The sequence below is a fragment of the Sciurus vulgaris genome (assembly GCF_902686455.1).
Source record: "Sciurus vulgaris genome assembly, chromosome: 17".
Classification (NCBI taxonomy): Eukaryota; Metazoa; Chordata; class Mammalia; order Rodentia; family Sciuridae; genus Sciurus; species Sciurus vulgaris.
In genome coordinates, this window is record NC_136478.1 from 57964478 (window position 1) to 57979354 (window position 14877).

A 14877-nucleotide genomic window follows, 5' to 3' on the forward strand; every position below is an offset into this window, starting at 1 on the left:
TGCACATGGAGAATTTTCAGAATAGACACAACACAAAGTAAGTCTTAGCAAATATAAAAAAATAGAAATTATTCCTTATATCTTTTAATGGTATAAATTTAAAAATCAAGATGATGAAATAAATTATTTTAACATCTGCAGATTAAATATTATACTTCTGAATGAGAAATGGATCAAAGAAGAAATCAGAGAAGAAATTAAAAATACCTTAAAACAAATGAGAAAAGAGATACAACATAAAATCTCTGGGACATTATGAAAGCAGTTCTAAGAGGAAGGTTTATAGCATAGCATTAAGAACCTACATCTAAAGAAATAGAAAGATTCCAAATTATCTAATGTCAGACCTCAAAAGAAGAACAAAGTGATTTCAAAATAATTAGAATAAAAGGATATAAGATCAGAGCCCAAATTAATGAAATTAAGAATAAAAATAATACAAAGAATCAATACAACAAAGAGGTGGTTCTGTGAAATGATAAACAAGATTGATAAACCTATTGGTACTAACCAAAAAAGAGTGAAAGAAGAGCTGTGTGCGGTGGCACACATCTGTAATGCCACAGGCTTGGGAGGCTGAGGCAGGAGGATCGAGAGTTCAAAGCCAGCCTCGGCAAAAGCAAGGTGCTAAGCAACTCAGTGAGACGCTGTCTCTAAATAAAATACAAAACAGGGCTGGGGATGTGGCTTAGTGGTCAAGTACCTAAATTAGAGATTAAAAAGAAGATACCCACACAGGCATTTCTGAAATTCAGAGGATCAGTAAAAACTATTTGGAAAATCTATAGTCCAACAAACTGGAAAAATTTGGAAGAGACTGACAAATTTCTAGACAATATGAACTATCCAAATCCAGACATGAAGATATAGAAACCAATACCAAACAATGAGATTGAAGCAGAAATGAAAAGCTTTCTAAAAAGGAAATCTCAGGACCAGCTATGTTCTCAACCAAATTCTATAGATCTTTTAATTAAAATCATATACTATTTTTTTCTCAAATTATTCCATGAAATAGAAAGGGAGGGAACACTCCCAAATTCATTCTATGAAGCCAATATCCTTCTGATATTCAAACCAAAGACAAGTCAAGGAAAGAAAACCTCAGACCCATTTTCTTTTCAAACACAGACATAAAAAAATTCTTAATGAACTGTTAAGAAAGTGCATTCAAAACAAATTAAGAAGATGGTACACCATGATCAAGTGGGTTTCATCCCAGGGATGCAGAGTTGGTTCAACATACATGAATCAATAAGTGTAATTCTCCACATAGCAGAATGAAGGACAAGGATTAAATGATCACCTAACGAGCAGGAAAAGCCTTTGCAGAATCCAGCTCCCATGCATGTTTAAACAATGCTAGAGAAACTAGGAGATGGAAAGCAGAACAAACAATTGGAAATATGCATGCTCCAAACCACAGTCTGCTCCCAAGTGTGTTCCCAGAGATGGGGAATCTACACTCACCTGCTCATGTGGAATATTTTTCTCAACTGTCACTCAGGAGACCCTTAAGCCCATGATTAAGTTTCCAATAAATGTTGTTATCAATCAACATGGTATTAAGGGAATCCTTGGAATCCCAATAAGGTCATTTCATGGTGGATTGTGGCACTTTCTTCTGGAATCTTCTGTTTGGCACGTTTGGACCACCCAGACAGAGGGACTGGAGAGGAAGAACCAATGGTAGACAGTACAGTGAGACCTCGTGTACCACCATGGAGAACTGCAGACCACCACGCAGCATGCAGATAACTGTGGCCAGCGAAGCATTGACTCAGGAGTCACCCAGAGTTTCCCATTTACAGAGCAGGGACTTGGTTACCAAAAGTGTCCTACAACACAGAATGGGATTCAGGGTCACCCAGAGATCACTGTAGTGCAGTGGATCCTGCAATCTGCTGTCCCTCAGACCTCACAGTGGTCCAGGACAGGACAGAGACTGATGGTCAGTAGTGAGCAGGGATTCTGTCAACATGTGTAAACCAGCAGAGAGACTGCACTTGAGCCACACCCGATGACACTGTAGGCAGAGAGTACTTCAAAGGAACTATATATAAGGGTCACCACACTCCTGACACATGGACTCATTCCAATAATGTTAACCATTCTACCAAAAAACTGACCAGACATTTCTCAGGAGAAGAAATACAAATGGCCAACAAATATATGAAAACAGTTTCAACATCCCCAGCAATCAGGGAAATGCAAATCAAAACTACATTGAGATTTCATCTCACTTCGGTCAGAATGACAGTCATCAAAAACACAAATAATAAATACTGGGAGGATGTGGGGGAAGGGTGCATTTGTATATTGTGGGTGGGACTGGAAATCAGTACAATCATTCTGGAAAGTAGTATGAAGATTCCTCAAAATAATAGGAAGGAAATCCCCATGTGACCATCAGTCCCTCTCCTTGGTATTTATCCATCTCTAAAATCAGAATACTATAGTGATACAACTGCATCAATGCATATAACAGCATAACTCACAAGAGCTTGCTCAGGTACCCATCAATAGGGGAATGGATTAAGAAAATGTGGTATATACACAGAGTGGAGTGTTACTAAGTCAAGGCAAAGAATGAAATGACAGCATTCGCTGTTAAATGGATGGAACTGGAGAACATCATGCTGGCCAAAATAAGCCAGACTCAGAAAGCAAGGGGTTAAATGTTTTCCCTCATATGCAGAAGCTACAGCAAAGTAAGAGGGAAAAGTGGGAGGGGGGCTGTGATATCATAGATACAGAGGGAAGATCAGTAGAGGAGAAGGAGATGGAGGGGGTTGGGAGGGAAGGGAACGGTGAGGAAATGCAGAAGCAAATTGCCAAAATCATACTGTGTGCATGAATAAGTACACCACAGCGGATTCCCCCTTAATGATGTCTACAAAGCATAAATCAATAAATACTCATAGGTAGAAAAGGGAAGAGAGGGGGAGGGAAGCAGAGTCACTGGGGACAAAAGTGGAGTAAATTCCATTGCTTGCATGGATGATTCCTTCGGAATGAGCCCAACTATTATACACCCCATAGTGCACTAATAGGACCATAGGAAAGCTAAAGATCTGGCTCTGTCCAGTGGGTGGGGTTCAGGACTTCCTCATCGATTCATGGGCTTGGTGGGAAGATGTCACCGACGGCATGCACTAAGAGTCTGAATGCTGTGGAGACGTGTAGCCCCCACAACCATTGGACAATCACAGTGTCACTGTGATTGCCATGACTCTCTGGAAATATCGAACAATACTAAGAAAGAAACAAAATTCATGAATCAGTTTCTCTTTTATAAAAGGTCACTCTTTCATCTTGATGTGCATCATATTCTGTCTGTCCAGAGCGCATGTGGTCCCTGCAACTTTTCCTGATTAAATGCCACTCTTCATTCAGCCAGAGTCATACTTGTGCCCCAATTGGTGGTCATTCTCCCCAGGATGCACACAGCAGCTGAGCCACATCAGATTTAGATTCAGCATCAACAGCTCCCAGTTGAATACACAAGTGCTCAGTCTAGTAATACACCCAGGAATTGGCAGGAAGAGTGGAAAGGGTTTTTGCTCCTGATGACCAAACATTCTACATAAAACACCACTGCCTTCAACGTGGGTTGACTTCATTCATCACATGGTTCTCATTGGAGGTGACAGAAGTCCACGGGGAATTGATAAAAATGCATTTTTTAAGCATTCTTGGCAACAGTAGATTGCTGTTCATGGGCTCCCTGAATTTGGCATGTTGTTTGAACATGTGAAGTTTTTCACCCCCAGAGTCTACTGGGAACTGAAAGTGCTAGACCAGGGATGGTAACAGACCTTTCATGGATCACTGATGTGGTAGGTATGAAAATTCTATTACCTCAGTCCCTAAATCCTGAGAGCATGAGACCCATTTCCCTATGTCAACCAGAAGGTTAGGAAGGACTGGACCCTGTAGTCCACTTACGGTCCACCCCCATATCTTTTGACTCTAAAGCAGGTGCATGTCCTTTAGCCTCAAAGAATCTTCAGTTCACAGTTCCTCATCGTCCTTCCAGGGTGTTATTGCTAGAGTGTATCAACTGGTTTCCTGTAAAAGTTCTTTTCTAAAAACTCTTTATAATACAAACAGAAAAGAATGGCTTTCTTCAGGTCCCAGGGATTGCTCAGTGGCATTATTTTGCAGCACTTGCTGTGGAGTCTGCCCATGAACTCAAGCTCATATCATCCTCATATTCTCAGAGTCCAAAATTGCTCAATACCATGAAATTTTGAAACATCAGTCTCAATTTGTTTATATCAGTCAGTTAATCTTACAACAAGAAAAGGTTAATGATTCTTTGGACTTTCCTTTGAAGTATAGTCTCCCAGTATCTCCCACAACTTCCAATGGTGGCTGCTTCTGGACCCCAGTCCCACACACACAGAACTCCTCATCATGACAGATGACTGTGTGTGGTTTGAAGGGTGACCTTTGTCTCCTGTTGGTTATGCTCTGAAGTTATAAAAGAAGCTTGTAGTAAGTTGGTGATAAAGGATGAAGATACAGTAATGGTGTCTCACCCTAAGTCAGGAAAGGAAAGAGGACAGGAACCACCCAGGAGAAAGGCGAGGGCTGTGTCCCTCACTCACTCAGCAGATGGATGGAATGTACTCTAGATGCCAAGGAGCCCTGCTTTGGGAGGATGGGGCAGTGCCCCATGGCACTTCCATTCAGACAAGTGCTCAAGTGTGACATGAGTGCTCAGCGGGGATCATTAAGGATTGGGAGGAAGATAGAGGAGTGCATTATGAGCAGGTTCAGGTGTTTGTGTGGTGGCATGGGGGAAGGGGTGGTGAGGATGACCAGTGAAGACCTATTATCAAAAGAGCAGCTCAAGAGAAGTGGAAAGACTGAATGGGAGGACATAGGGGAAGAGGAGTATTGTAGAGTAGGAGAGTCAGCATGGACAATGACTGGGGATCAGAAATGAGGCAGGAAAGTGCAAGGGCCTGAAAGGACATGCATCCTGCACCTATGGAAGTGGGCCTGGGGCAGGAGCAGAGCAAACTGGGTGAGGACTGAGACCACGGCATTGGCAGGGCAGGGCAGGGTGCTGGAAGTCAAGGAGAGTGGGAACTCATAAAGGGATCTCAGCAAAGAGCCATGAGGTGGAAGCAACCTCATATCCATTGACAGGTGAATGCATGAACAAGGTGTGTCACATTGATACAATGGAATACGATCAGCCTTAACAAGGAAAAACATCCAGATACTTTCTACAACATTGATCAATCCTAAGGGCATCATGCTAAATGCAATATGTTGTGCACAAAAGGACAAATATGATATGGTTCCACTTGTGAAAATACCTAGTGCAGTTAAGTTCATCAAAACAGAGAACCCCAGGGTGGATCCAGGAACTGAAAGGTAGGATAAGAAGGGAAATGTTATTATGCAGAGTTTCAGTGGTTCAAGATGAACAGTTCTGAATATTAGCTGAGCAACAGCAGGAGCATGCTTAACACTGCTTAGCACTACCCAAATGCATGCTTAATGTGGGCATATGGTTATGTTTATGTTATGGATTTTATCTTAATTTTTGTTCACAAGTCAGGTTGAAATGAGTGACCATCACTTTCCCTTCCTTATCTAGGCACCAACTGGTTGATAGAAATTCTCTGCCTGGTTCACTCCAAAGGGAATACCAAGTGGATTCAGTCTGTGACCATCTTGGAACACTCACCCTGCATAGAGACAGATGTGGGTTACAAATGTCTAAATGAGAGAGAGGGCCCACGGCTCCTGGTGTCTCACCCTCCCTTCCATCTCTTCCTCAAGTCGTTATTCACTTCCAAGGCCAAGGTCAGTGGCTAATGTTTCATCGATACTTTTTGAACTTCCATGTGCCTATGTAACCCCTGCAGATCTTGCTGGGATGTCTGCCCATGGGATAGGTTGGGAGACACCTGAGATTCTTAGACACTAGGTGAAGCTAATGAGGGCACAACTCAGACCACACTTGAGTGCAAGGATGTGGACCATTGCACACAGTACCTAGCTTGAATTCAGGGGTAACAGGACCGGCTAATGCCAGGATCTTAGAAAACCACATCTCATGTGCAACAAGGATTTATAACTGCACGTACACTAAACTATCCCTCCTTTGCTGTTCTTGAAGATGTTAGCCAATATTAGTTCAATAAACATCTCCAACCAGGGAGGTGGAAGCACCCAGTGTTGCCTGTGTGGGGAGCAGAGCATCCATACACTGTAAACGCATGACTCCTAGGACTGCTCAGGAGCCTGGCTCATTATTCTCACCACCTCAACCTACTGCGTGGCACTGTGCTTTGTGATCAGCAGGCACTCCAGCCTCCCTGTGACTGATGGATCATCGGCACAGACCATGGATATTCAAGATCTAAGGTACCACAGACTATTTTCAGAAACATACTCTCTAAAAGTGTCAACTTTGAAATTTTTCATGTTTTTGTTTAAACAACACCAGGAAACCTAGATTAATAATCTCCTGTCTTGTAAATGTCATAATGTTCCTCACAGTGAGATGGCTCCAAGAGACCAATTTCCATGTCTCCGGTTGTGTTTCATTTCTCTCTGCCTGGTTAAACAGAGGCCTAAGGAGACATACGACTTCCAATAATAACCACAATGGAGTTGGTGTAAACACAACATCAAGTTCTGATGTTCCATTACCCAGTGGGGTGTGTGTGTGTGTCTGTGTGTGTGTTCAATAATCTTAAGCAACAGCCTCTTAATATGCACATATGTACAGTAGGGCAGCTATCACCCAGACCAGACTTAGAACATTTCTACAGTCTAGAAAGATTCCCCAGGCCTCTTCTACCAATCAGTGCCCACAAACTGAGTGAAATACACCCTGGAATACAGCTACAGATGAGTTTGCTTATTCTTGAATTTTTTGTAAATGCATTCATGCTATATGAATGAAATATTTGTGAAATTCCTCAGTGATCTTCTGTGTGTGAATGACTGTATATTGTTCTGAATCTGAATACACAATAATTTATTAATCTATCTGCTGTTAGTGATCATTATGGGAAAGCACACAAATACTTCACCACTTACCATTTAAAACTTTCCAGCAGTTTCTCATGTGAGCAGATTAATATCCTGGAAAGAAAAGACGAGGTATTCTTATATTCCTAGCATATGAATATGCCATAAGAACTTTAAAATGTCTCTTTGATTAATAAATTCTATAACTAATTCTTTAACAGAACCCACTGAACTTTACTAGGGATTCTATAAGAACTGCAGATGTGAAGATCAGTATCAATGACTGATTGAGACTGATGTTTCATTTTCTCATTTTTCCTTACTTTAAGGTGCTTTATATCATGAGAAACCCCAAAGATGTTCCTGTGTCTTGTTATTATTTTTGGACTACGTCAAAACTTTCTAAGAAACCAGAATCTCTGGAATAATGTTTTAAGTGGTTCATCCAAGGAAACGGTGAGTGTTCTGTGATACATAGATCTGCTTCCTCTATTCTACTGGTGTTTCTCCTCATTTCTTGGTATCCCTTTTGTATTATTTTTCTGTCTACTTTCCACATGTGAGAAAAAACAAAAAACTGTTGACTTTGTAAATCTGGCTTCTTTCAATTAGCATGTTGTTCTCCAGTTCCATCCTTTTTCCTGCAAGTGACAGAATTGAGTTCTTCTTTATGACTGCGTGAACTCCATCATGTATATTTACCACATTTTCTGTATCTGTTCATCAGTCAGTGGACACCTAGGCAGTTTCCATAACTTAGCTGCTGTGATTGAACTGCTGTTAACAGGGGCATGCATGTACTGCTATAGTACGCTGACTTTAATTCTTTTGGATAAATACCAAGGAGCTCAATGACCAAGTCATATGGTGGTTCCATTCCTAGTCTTTTGAGTTAATTCGATACTGATATCCATAGTGGCTGTACTAATTTTCCATCCCTATAGTGTGTAAGTGTTCCTTTCCCTCACATCCCCGCCAGCATTTATTATTATTTGTGTTCTTGATAATTACCATTCTAAATGGAGTGAGATTCAATCTCGAGTAGCTTGTATTTGCTTTTAGCTGATTATTAAAGATGTCAAAATTTTTGTCATAAAATTGTTGGCCATTGTATTTCTTCTTTTGAGAATTGATTGTCAGTTACCCATCTATTGATTGGATTATTTGGTTTTTGGTGTTAAGAGTTTTGAGTTCTTTATATATTCTGGATATTAGTCCTCTGTCACAGGAGTACCTGGCAAAGATTTTCTCCCATTCTGTAGACCCTCTCTTCTCTGTTTCATTTCCTTTGTTATGCAGAAGCTTTATAATTTGATGTCATTCCATTTACCAATTCTTGGTTTTGTTTCCTGAACACTAGGAGTCTTATGGAGGAAATCATGCCTGCTTCTACACATTGGAGTGAATGTGCTATTTTCTACTAGTAGTTACAGTGTTTATGGTCTAATTCCTATGTTTTTTTGGATCCACTTTGAGTTCATTTTAGTGCAGGATTTAGCTTCATTCTCCTACATGTGGATATTTAGTTTTCCAAGCACCATTTATTAAACAGGCTGTATTTTCTCCAATATTTGCTTTGGTGTCTTTGTTAAAGGATCAGATGATTCCTTGTGGGTTTGTCTCTGTGTCTTTTTTCTACTCAATGAATCTATGTGACTATTTTCATATTAGTTCAATCTTTCTCACTGTAGCTCTTTAGTATGATTTGATCATGGGAAGACTTGGAAGGTGGTACCTTCAGCATTATTTTTCAGTTTGCATGTGTGTTGGGGAGGAGACTCAGGGCCTTGCACATGCCAGTCAAGTGCTCTGCCACTGAGCCATCTCCCTGGCCATTCATCTTTGTTCTTATTGCTTAGAATTGCTTTGGACTTTTGGTTGTCATTTCAATCATGGGTTGTCATTTCAATCAACTTTTGGTTGTCATGGGTATTTGATGGGGATTGCACTGAATCTATAGATTTATTTAGGGACTATGGCAATTTTGATTCTGGTGATCCAAGAACATGGCAGGGCTTTGCATATTCTATAGTCTGATTCATCTTCTTACTTTAGTGTTCTATGACTTTCATTGTAAGAGATTTTCATTCTCTTCTTTAGGTAGACTATGCCAAGGGTTCTTTGCTGTTTGTTTGGTACCAGAGATTGAACCGAGGCATGCTTGAACACTGAGCCACATTCCCAGTTCTTTTAATTTCACCTAGAGACAAGGTCTCACTGATTTGCTTAGAGCCTCAGTAAGTTTCTCAGACTGGTTTTGAACTCATGATCCTCCTTTCTCAGATTATAGGCATGTGTCACCATGTCTGGCTACCTAGATATTTTTTGAGACCATTGTAATGGAATTGCATTCCTCACTTCTTCCTCAGCAGATTCATTATTATTATGAAGAAAAGTTCTTGATTTATGTATGTTATTTTGTAACCTACTACTTTCCTGAATCTGGTAATAAGTTTTAGAAATGTTTGTGGAGAATTTTGGGTCTTCAAAGCATAGTATTATATCATCAGCAAACTGTGATGATTTGGCTTCTTTCTTTAGTACTTATAATTTTTTGATTGCCTTCTCCTGCCTGATTCCTCAGACTAGAGTTTCAAGATCTCTATTGAATGGGAGTGGTGAGAATGGACATCCTTGATTTGTTCCTGATTTTAGGAGAAATGCCTCCAGTTTTTCCTCATTTAGTTGATGGCTTTGAGTTTGATACACAGAGCTTTTATGCTGTTCAGCCAAGTTGCTCTGTCATGGCAAATTCTTCTGATGAGGTTAAATACATTTATGTATTTGCACATGTTGAACCAAACTCTCATCCTTGGAATGAAATCAACATGTCATGATGTATAAGCTTACTCTTGAATAGGATTTGCTAATATTTTAATAATGTTTTCTGTGTCAGGAATAGTGATCTGTTGTTTTGTGATTGACGTGTCTTTGTCTGGCTTGGGTATCAGGATGATTGTGGCTTCATAGAATGAATTCTGGAATGGTCCCCGTCTCTGTTTCATTAGCTAGTTTGAGGAGCATTTATAAATTATATCTGAATCAAGCTGTCAGGGTTTGAAGAACGACAGGAACCGCCCAGGCCATGTTTTAGCAGTGTGTAACCTTCACTGTGCCTGCCCTGCAGTGCCCTATAAATCATGGTTCAAGCACATACGTGGCTGGATGTCCATGAGACACAGGGAGAACTTCCTGCTGCTGAGTTATGAAGAGCTGCAGAAGGTGAGCAGCCTCTCATTGTCAGTGCCCATTGGTCCCTACCATCCTTGCTCTCTCAGACTTCCCTGGTCCTCAGTGTCCACTCCACCTTTCCTGTCAAAGTGCAGCTGCTCAGAGGTCACTAACTGTAGAAGAGCCCTGGGTCTCCATTGCCCTGCTCCTGCTTGACCCTCCCCAAGCTCCACGCTCTTTCTCCATGCCTCATCCTGGGTTTCATCTGGCAACATCTAAAGGGCCCTTCCACACACTGGGGCAGGGTGCCAGGGCTTAAGCTCACACCTGTGGCTGTCAAGGTTTCTGTGTGCACAAACCAGGATGTTGACAGGAACCTAGTCATCCCAAGGGACAGGCAGAAAGCACTAACCTAGAGTGTTTCCATCTCTCTGGCTTCTCCCCTTCACTTATTAGGTGACAGGAAGTTGAGAAGTCACTCTGTGTGACTCTTCTGAGAGGTCAGGGGCTGGAGGGACAGGAAAGGCCTGCAGGTGGTGCTGAGCACTGGGGTGGGTCCAGGTAGAGCTGGGACACAGGAAGACCTCTAATGATCCGAGCACAGGATGGTGACTGTGGTGATAGTCAGTGTGCTTTTCCACATAGCAAATGGAGACACTGTTGAAGGCTCCCAAGTAAATGACTGACGGATGTCTGAGTGTGTAGATAAGCCACTTACACTCGTTGGAACATTGCACTATGATATGAACTGATCCTAAATTCATTTTTCTTTTGATGCAGAAAAATGCCACACAAAGCTGCACAGTTCTCTGTGTAACATAAATAGATCCAGAAGAAATTGAAAGCTTTCACAGTTTAAGAAATGTTTTAAAAATTGTAAAACAATGCTGGAAAAAGTAGAAGTGTGAACAGAACTTTAGAGAACGCTTGCCTGGTAGTGGTGTCTTGGGAACGGAGAAGATGCCATAGACACAGGCATCTGCTTCCCCTGGAGAAAGGCCTCTGGTCTCCTTCCTGCAGCTACTTCATGTTCTTCCCTGTTCTCAGCATGAAGTCAGTTCTCACCAAGGAGCCTTGGATCCACGTTCACCTACCTCAGCAGCAAACTCCCACCCTTCCCTGTAATTCTCCCCAAAATCACAACATGTTTTTAAATTATTGCCACACTTGTGTGTCTTCTTGTTATATAGTAACTGGGGCTCAAGGATAAAACAACTAATAATAAAGCACTATCATCTTAACAGGAAGCTCTAGGCACCCAAGCACATTCTTTCTTCTTATAAAATCTTCTTCCTTGGTGTGATCTCTCAGGGATAGCCATCAATAATCATGGAGGTCAGGTTTAGGAAGACATTCCAAAGCCCTATGTATTATTCAAGTGCCAGTTATGGGACACAGTATCATCTGGGATAGTAGTCTTTGGGGTTTTGTTTCCTGCCCTTATCTTGCACTCTAGGAGTCTCTTCAGAAATCTGGGCACTTGCCTCAGAGGTGACCCGTCACTGGCTCTTTGCGGTACCAAATCCGTGGGTATTTGTCACCGCCTGCAGCAACAATTTGCCCGAGTCTTTATCGGTGGTGGACGGGAAACGAAATACTTTAACTATCTTTCTTTAGTGGGCTGCTTTCTCGCTTATTTGTTTGTTCCCTGGGCTATAGAGGAAGAAAGGCTTTTCTTAGGGAGAGAGAGAGAGAGAGAGAGAGAGAGAGAGAGAGAGAGAGAGAGAGAGAGAGAGAGAGACTTTGCATAAGAAAGAATCTTTGAAGGGAGAGAGACTCAGAGAAAGATAGAGAAAGAAAGGCTTCTACGCTTATCAGAGATCTATTTCTTCTTAGGCTTCTGCAGCTTCTTCTTAAAGGTGCATCCTGCATCCTGTGAATTAAAGGTGCATGCTAGCAGTATGTGCTAAAGGTGTGCTGCTTCTCTCTGCTTGCTGCTGCTCCTTACTGTTGCACCCCACCTTCCACCTAAGGCCCACTTGTATCACCTCCAGGAGGCGGAGAGTAGGGCCACGCCTCTTATGCAAAGATTAGGCAAGAAGCTAGATGTCTGAGCAGGCATGATTAGGAGTGCTCGAGAACACATGTGCATGCATTATGTGCATGGACGATAAATCACCTGAGTGTGCTTATGTCAATTAACCTCCTCGCTGCCGACAACCTCTGGCTGACTGCCAGGCACCATCCGGGTGCCATCCACATGGCACAGCCCCCAACAGTGACCTAAACTCAACCCCACTGGGAAACATCCTTCCCTTGACATCACATACACTTCCTGCCCCTCCTCTTGTCCATTTCTCTTTCTCTCTCCTTCTGGAATCCATCTCAGTCTTTTCCCATTTGGGTAAATCTTCTTCTCCTCTTTCTCTCCCACATGTCTCCTAACACTTCCATTCCAATCTTCCCATGTCTGCTGTCTTTCCCTTTCACAGCCTCACTCTGGATTGCTCACACTTAAGGGACCAAGAAGCACCGTAGAGAAGATCTGTCAGTTCCTGGGAAAGAAGCTCAATCCAGAAGAACTGGATTCAGTCCTCACCAATAGCTCCTTCCACATCATGAAACAAAACAAGATGTCTAATTTTGAAATATTGCCTGAAACTTTAATTAGTAAGCATTTCTCATTGACAAGGAAAGGTAAATGCTTTGGCTTCAGAATGCATGAGAATCCTTGGAGGGCACTCTTGTCTTTACTGCCAAGAGTCAAGGTGTTTGAACACATCAACTTTAGTCATTCATGGCCCAGGAAACTGCTCATGTGCTCTTATAGGAAATACATTTCCATCTTACTGGTATTGGCTGCAGGTACCTGGTGAAAGTGGATTCAGTGTTGGAGAGGAGGGTGGTTTTGGAGATGGTGGTGTCTGGGCTACTCCACTGCTGACTTACCACAGAGAACGGCCCTATAGAAAAAGATACCCACAGAAAGATCAAGTTGGAGAAGGTGGGGAGGAGGTCATTTGCTAGGAGACATTGTCAGGCCTCCTTCCTGTGAGGAAAGATGAATCACATCAACACCCTTGGATTCAGGCCTATTGAAAATTTCTAGTGCAAGTGATGGCAGAACCTGTTTTTCCAAAATTCCTCCAGCTAATATGTATCTGGAAGGGTGAACAATGGAATAAATCTACCAAATGCTTCGAAAGATACTCAAGAGGTCAGGATTCCTGCACATGGTGCACATGGAGCACAGAGGGATAAAGCAGAGACTGGGCTGGGGATGTCACTCAGTGGGAGAGCAGAGCCTAGCAGAAGAAATCAATGAAGATTGTCTGGTGATGAAGATAACAATGAAAATAAGAGTAAGAATGAGTGTTTACAGGACAGCAGCCACATGTTTGACACTCTGCTACTTTATATTCACATGACTATCGGGTTTACATGCATAGGATATATTAGCTTAGATATTGTTACATATTTTATTAATTAATTAGATTGGTCTACTATGTGAAAATTTATATGATACATAAAATAATACTGTAATCACATAAGTACAGGGCATGACTGATGCCCTTATCCCCAGCTTCCATTCCTCCCCCACCATTTTCTCAATGTTAACCCCTCTAGGGCTTCCTAAATCCTCATCTGTAAAACAGGGTATTATGCTGATATATTACTCATTCATCATTAATCCTTTCAACAATTATTAATTTAACCTACATTCTTTGAAGCACTAGATCTTAAGCTATTTATGAAAAAAGTGTTGACTTCCTAATATGATAGGAATGCATACTTATGCACATTCCAAAAGGTAACACATACGACATGTCATACCGATCATTCCTGATAAGTGTACAAGGATGGAGGGGCACAGTTCTGAACTGAGGGCCTCACTGAGTAACTGCATTGCAGTAAATGTTTGAATGAGGTAAAGGGACAAGAAGTGAATATGTCCAGCAGGACAGCACTCTGGGGTGAGATCATGACATGTAAAGAGCCACCAGAGGGGGAGCCTGGCATGTTTGAAGCTGGGTAGCCACAGGGGTGGGTCTGAAACAACAAGGACACTATACCTAGAGACTCAAAAACATGCAGAAACTTAGCTGCAAGAAAGTGGAAGTCCTGGGAGACTCTGAGCCGTCAGTGACTGAAGCCACTGGACCTGGCAATGGATCAGCATGGGCGCCACATGCAAAACACCTTCTAACAGAGAATGGCCAAAAGTGGAGAGATTCATCATCTGCTCTGATCACCCGGGTCAGAAGTTCTGTTTTCTTGGGCCAAAGGTCTAAAAAAGGTAGTAGTCAGAGGTAGTTACATTCCAGATGTTCTGATTTCATAGCCAGCATAGTTGCTTATAGATTTTGCATGGGAAGATTTGGGAGAGAAGGGAGGTCAGGACAAACTTTCAAGGCAGGTAGAAGTGTAAATGGGTATGGTGTCCAGGCCGCAGGAGGGCTCACCTTAACTCAGTGACCATTGTGCTGTCTTGACAGAGCAAGGAGGACATCTCAGTCTTCAGACCTGTCACGAGATCTGATCTGTCTCTCCTTCATGTTTGCAGGCATCTGTGGGGACTGGAAGAATCACTTCACAGTGGCCCAAGCTGAAGCCTTTCATAAAGTATTCCAGGAGAAGATGGCAGGTTTTCCCAAAGACCTGTTCCCATGGGAATAATGTCCAAGAGACTCTGGATCTTGTATGGATGCTGATACTTATTGTCCTGTCCAGGAACAGGTAGAGGATGTGGGGAGTTCTTTGCAT

General features: G+C 42.0%; 1 pseudogene across 1 annotated transcript; it reads left to right on the plus strand.

Moving 5' to 3' along the window:
- Positions 1 to 4983: 4983 nt before the first annotated feature.
- Positions 4984 to 14877, plus strand: LOC306648509 (sulfotransferase 2A1-like; annotated as a pseudogene). Its single transcript, XR_013766950.1, has 6 exons — positions 4984 to 5035; positions 5618 to 5826; positions 7332 to 7458; positions 10130 to 10224; positions 12633 to 12810; positions 14678 to 14877. The product of XR_013766950.1 is annotated as a sulfotransferase 2A1-like (transcript).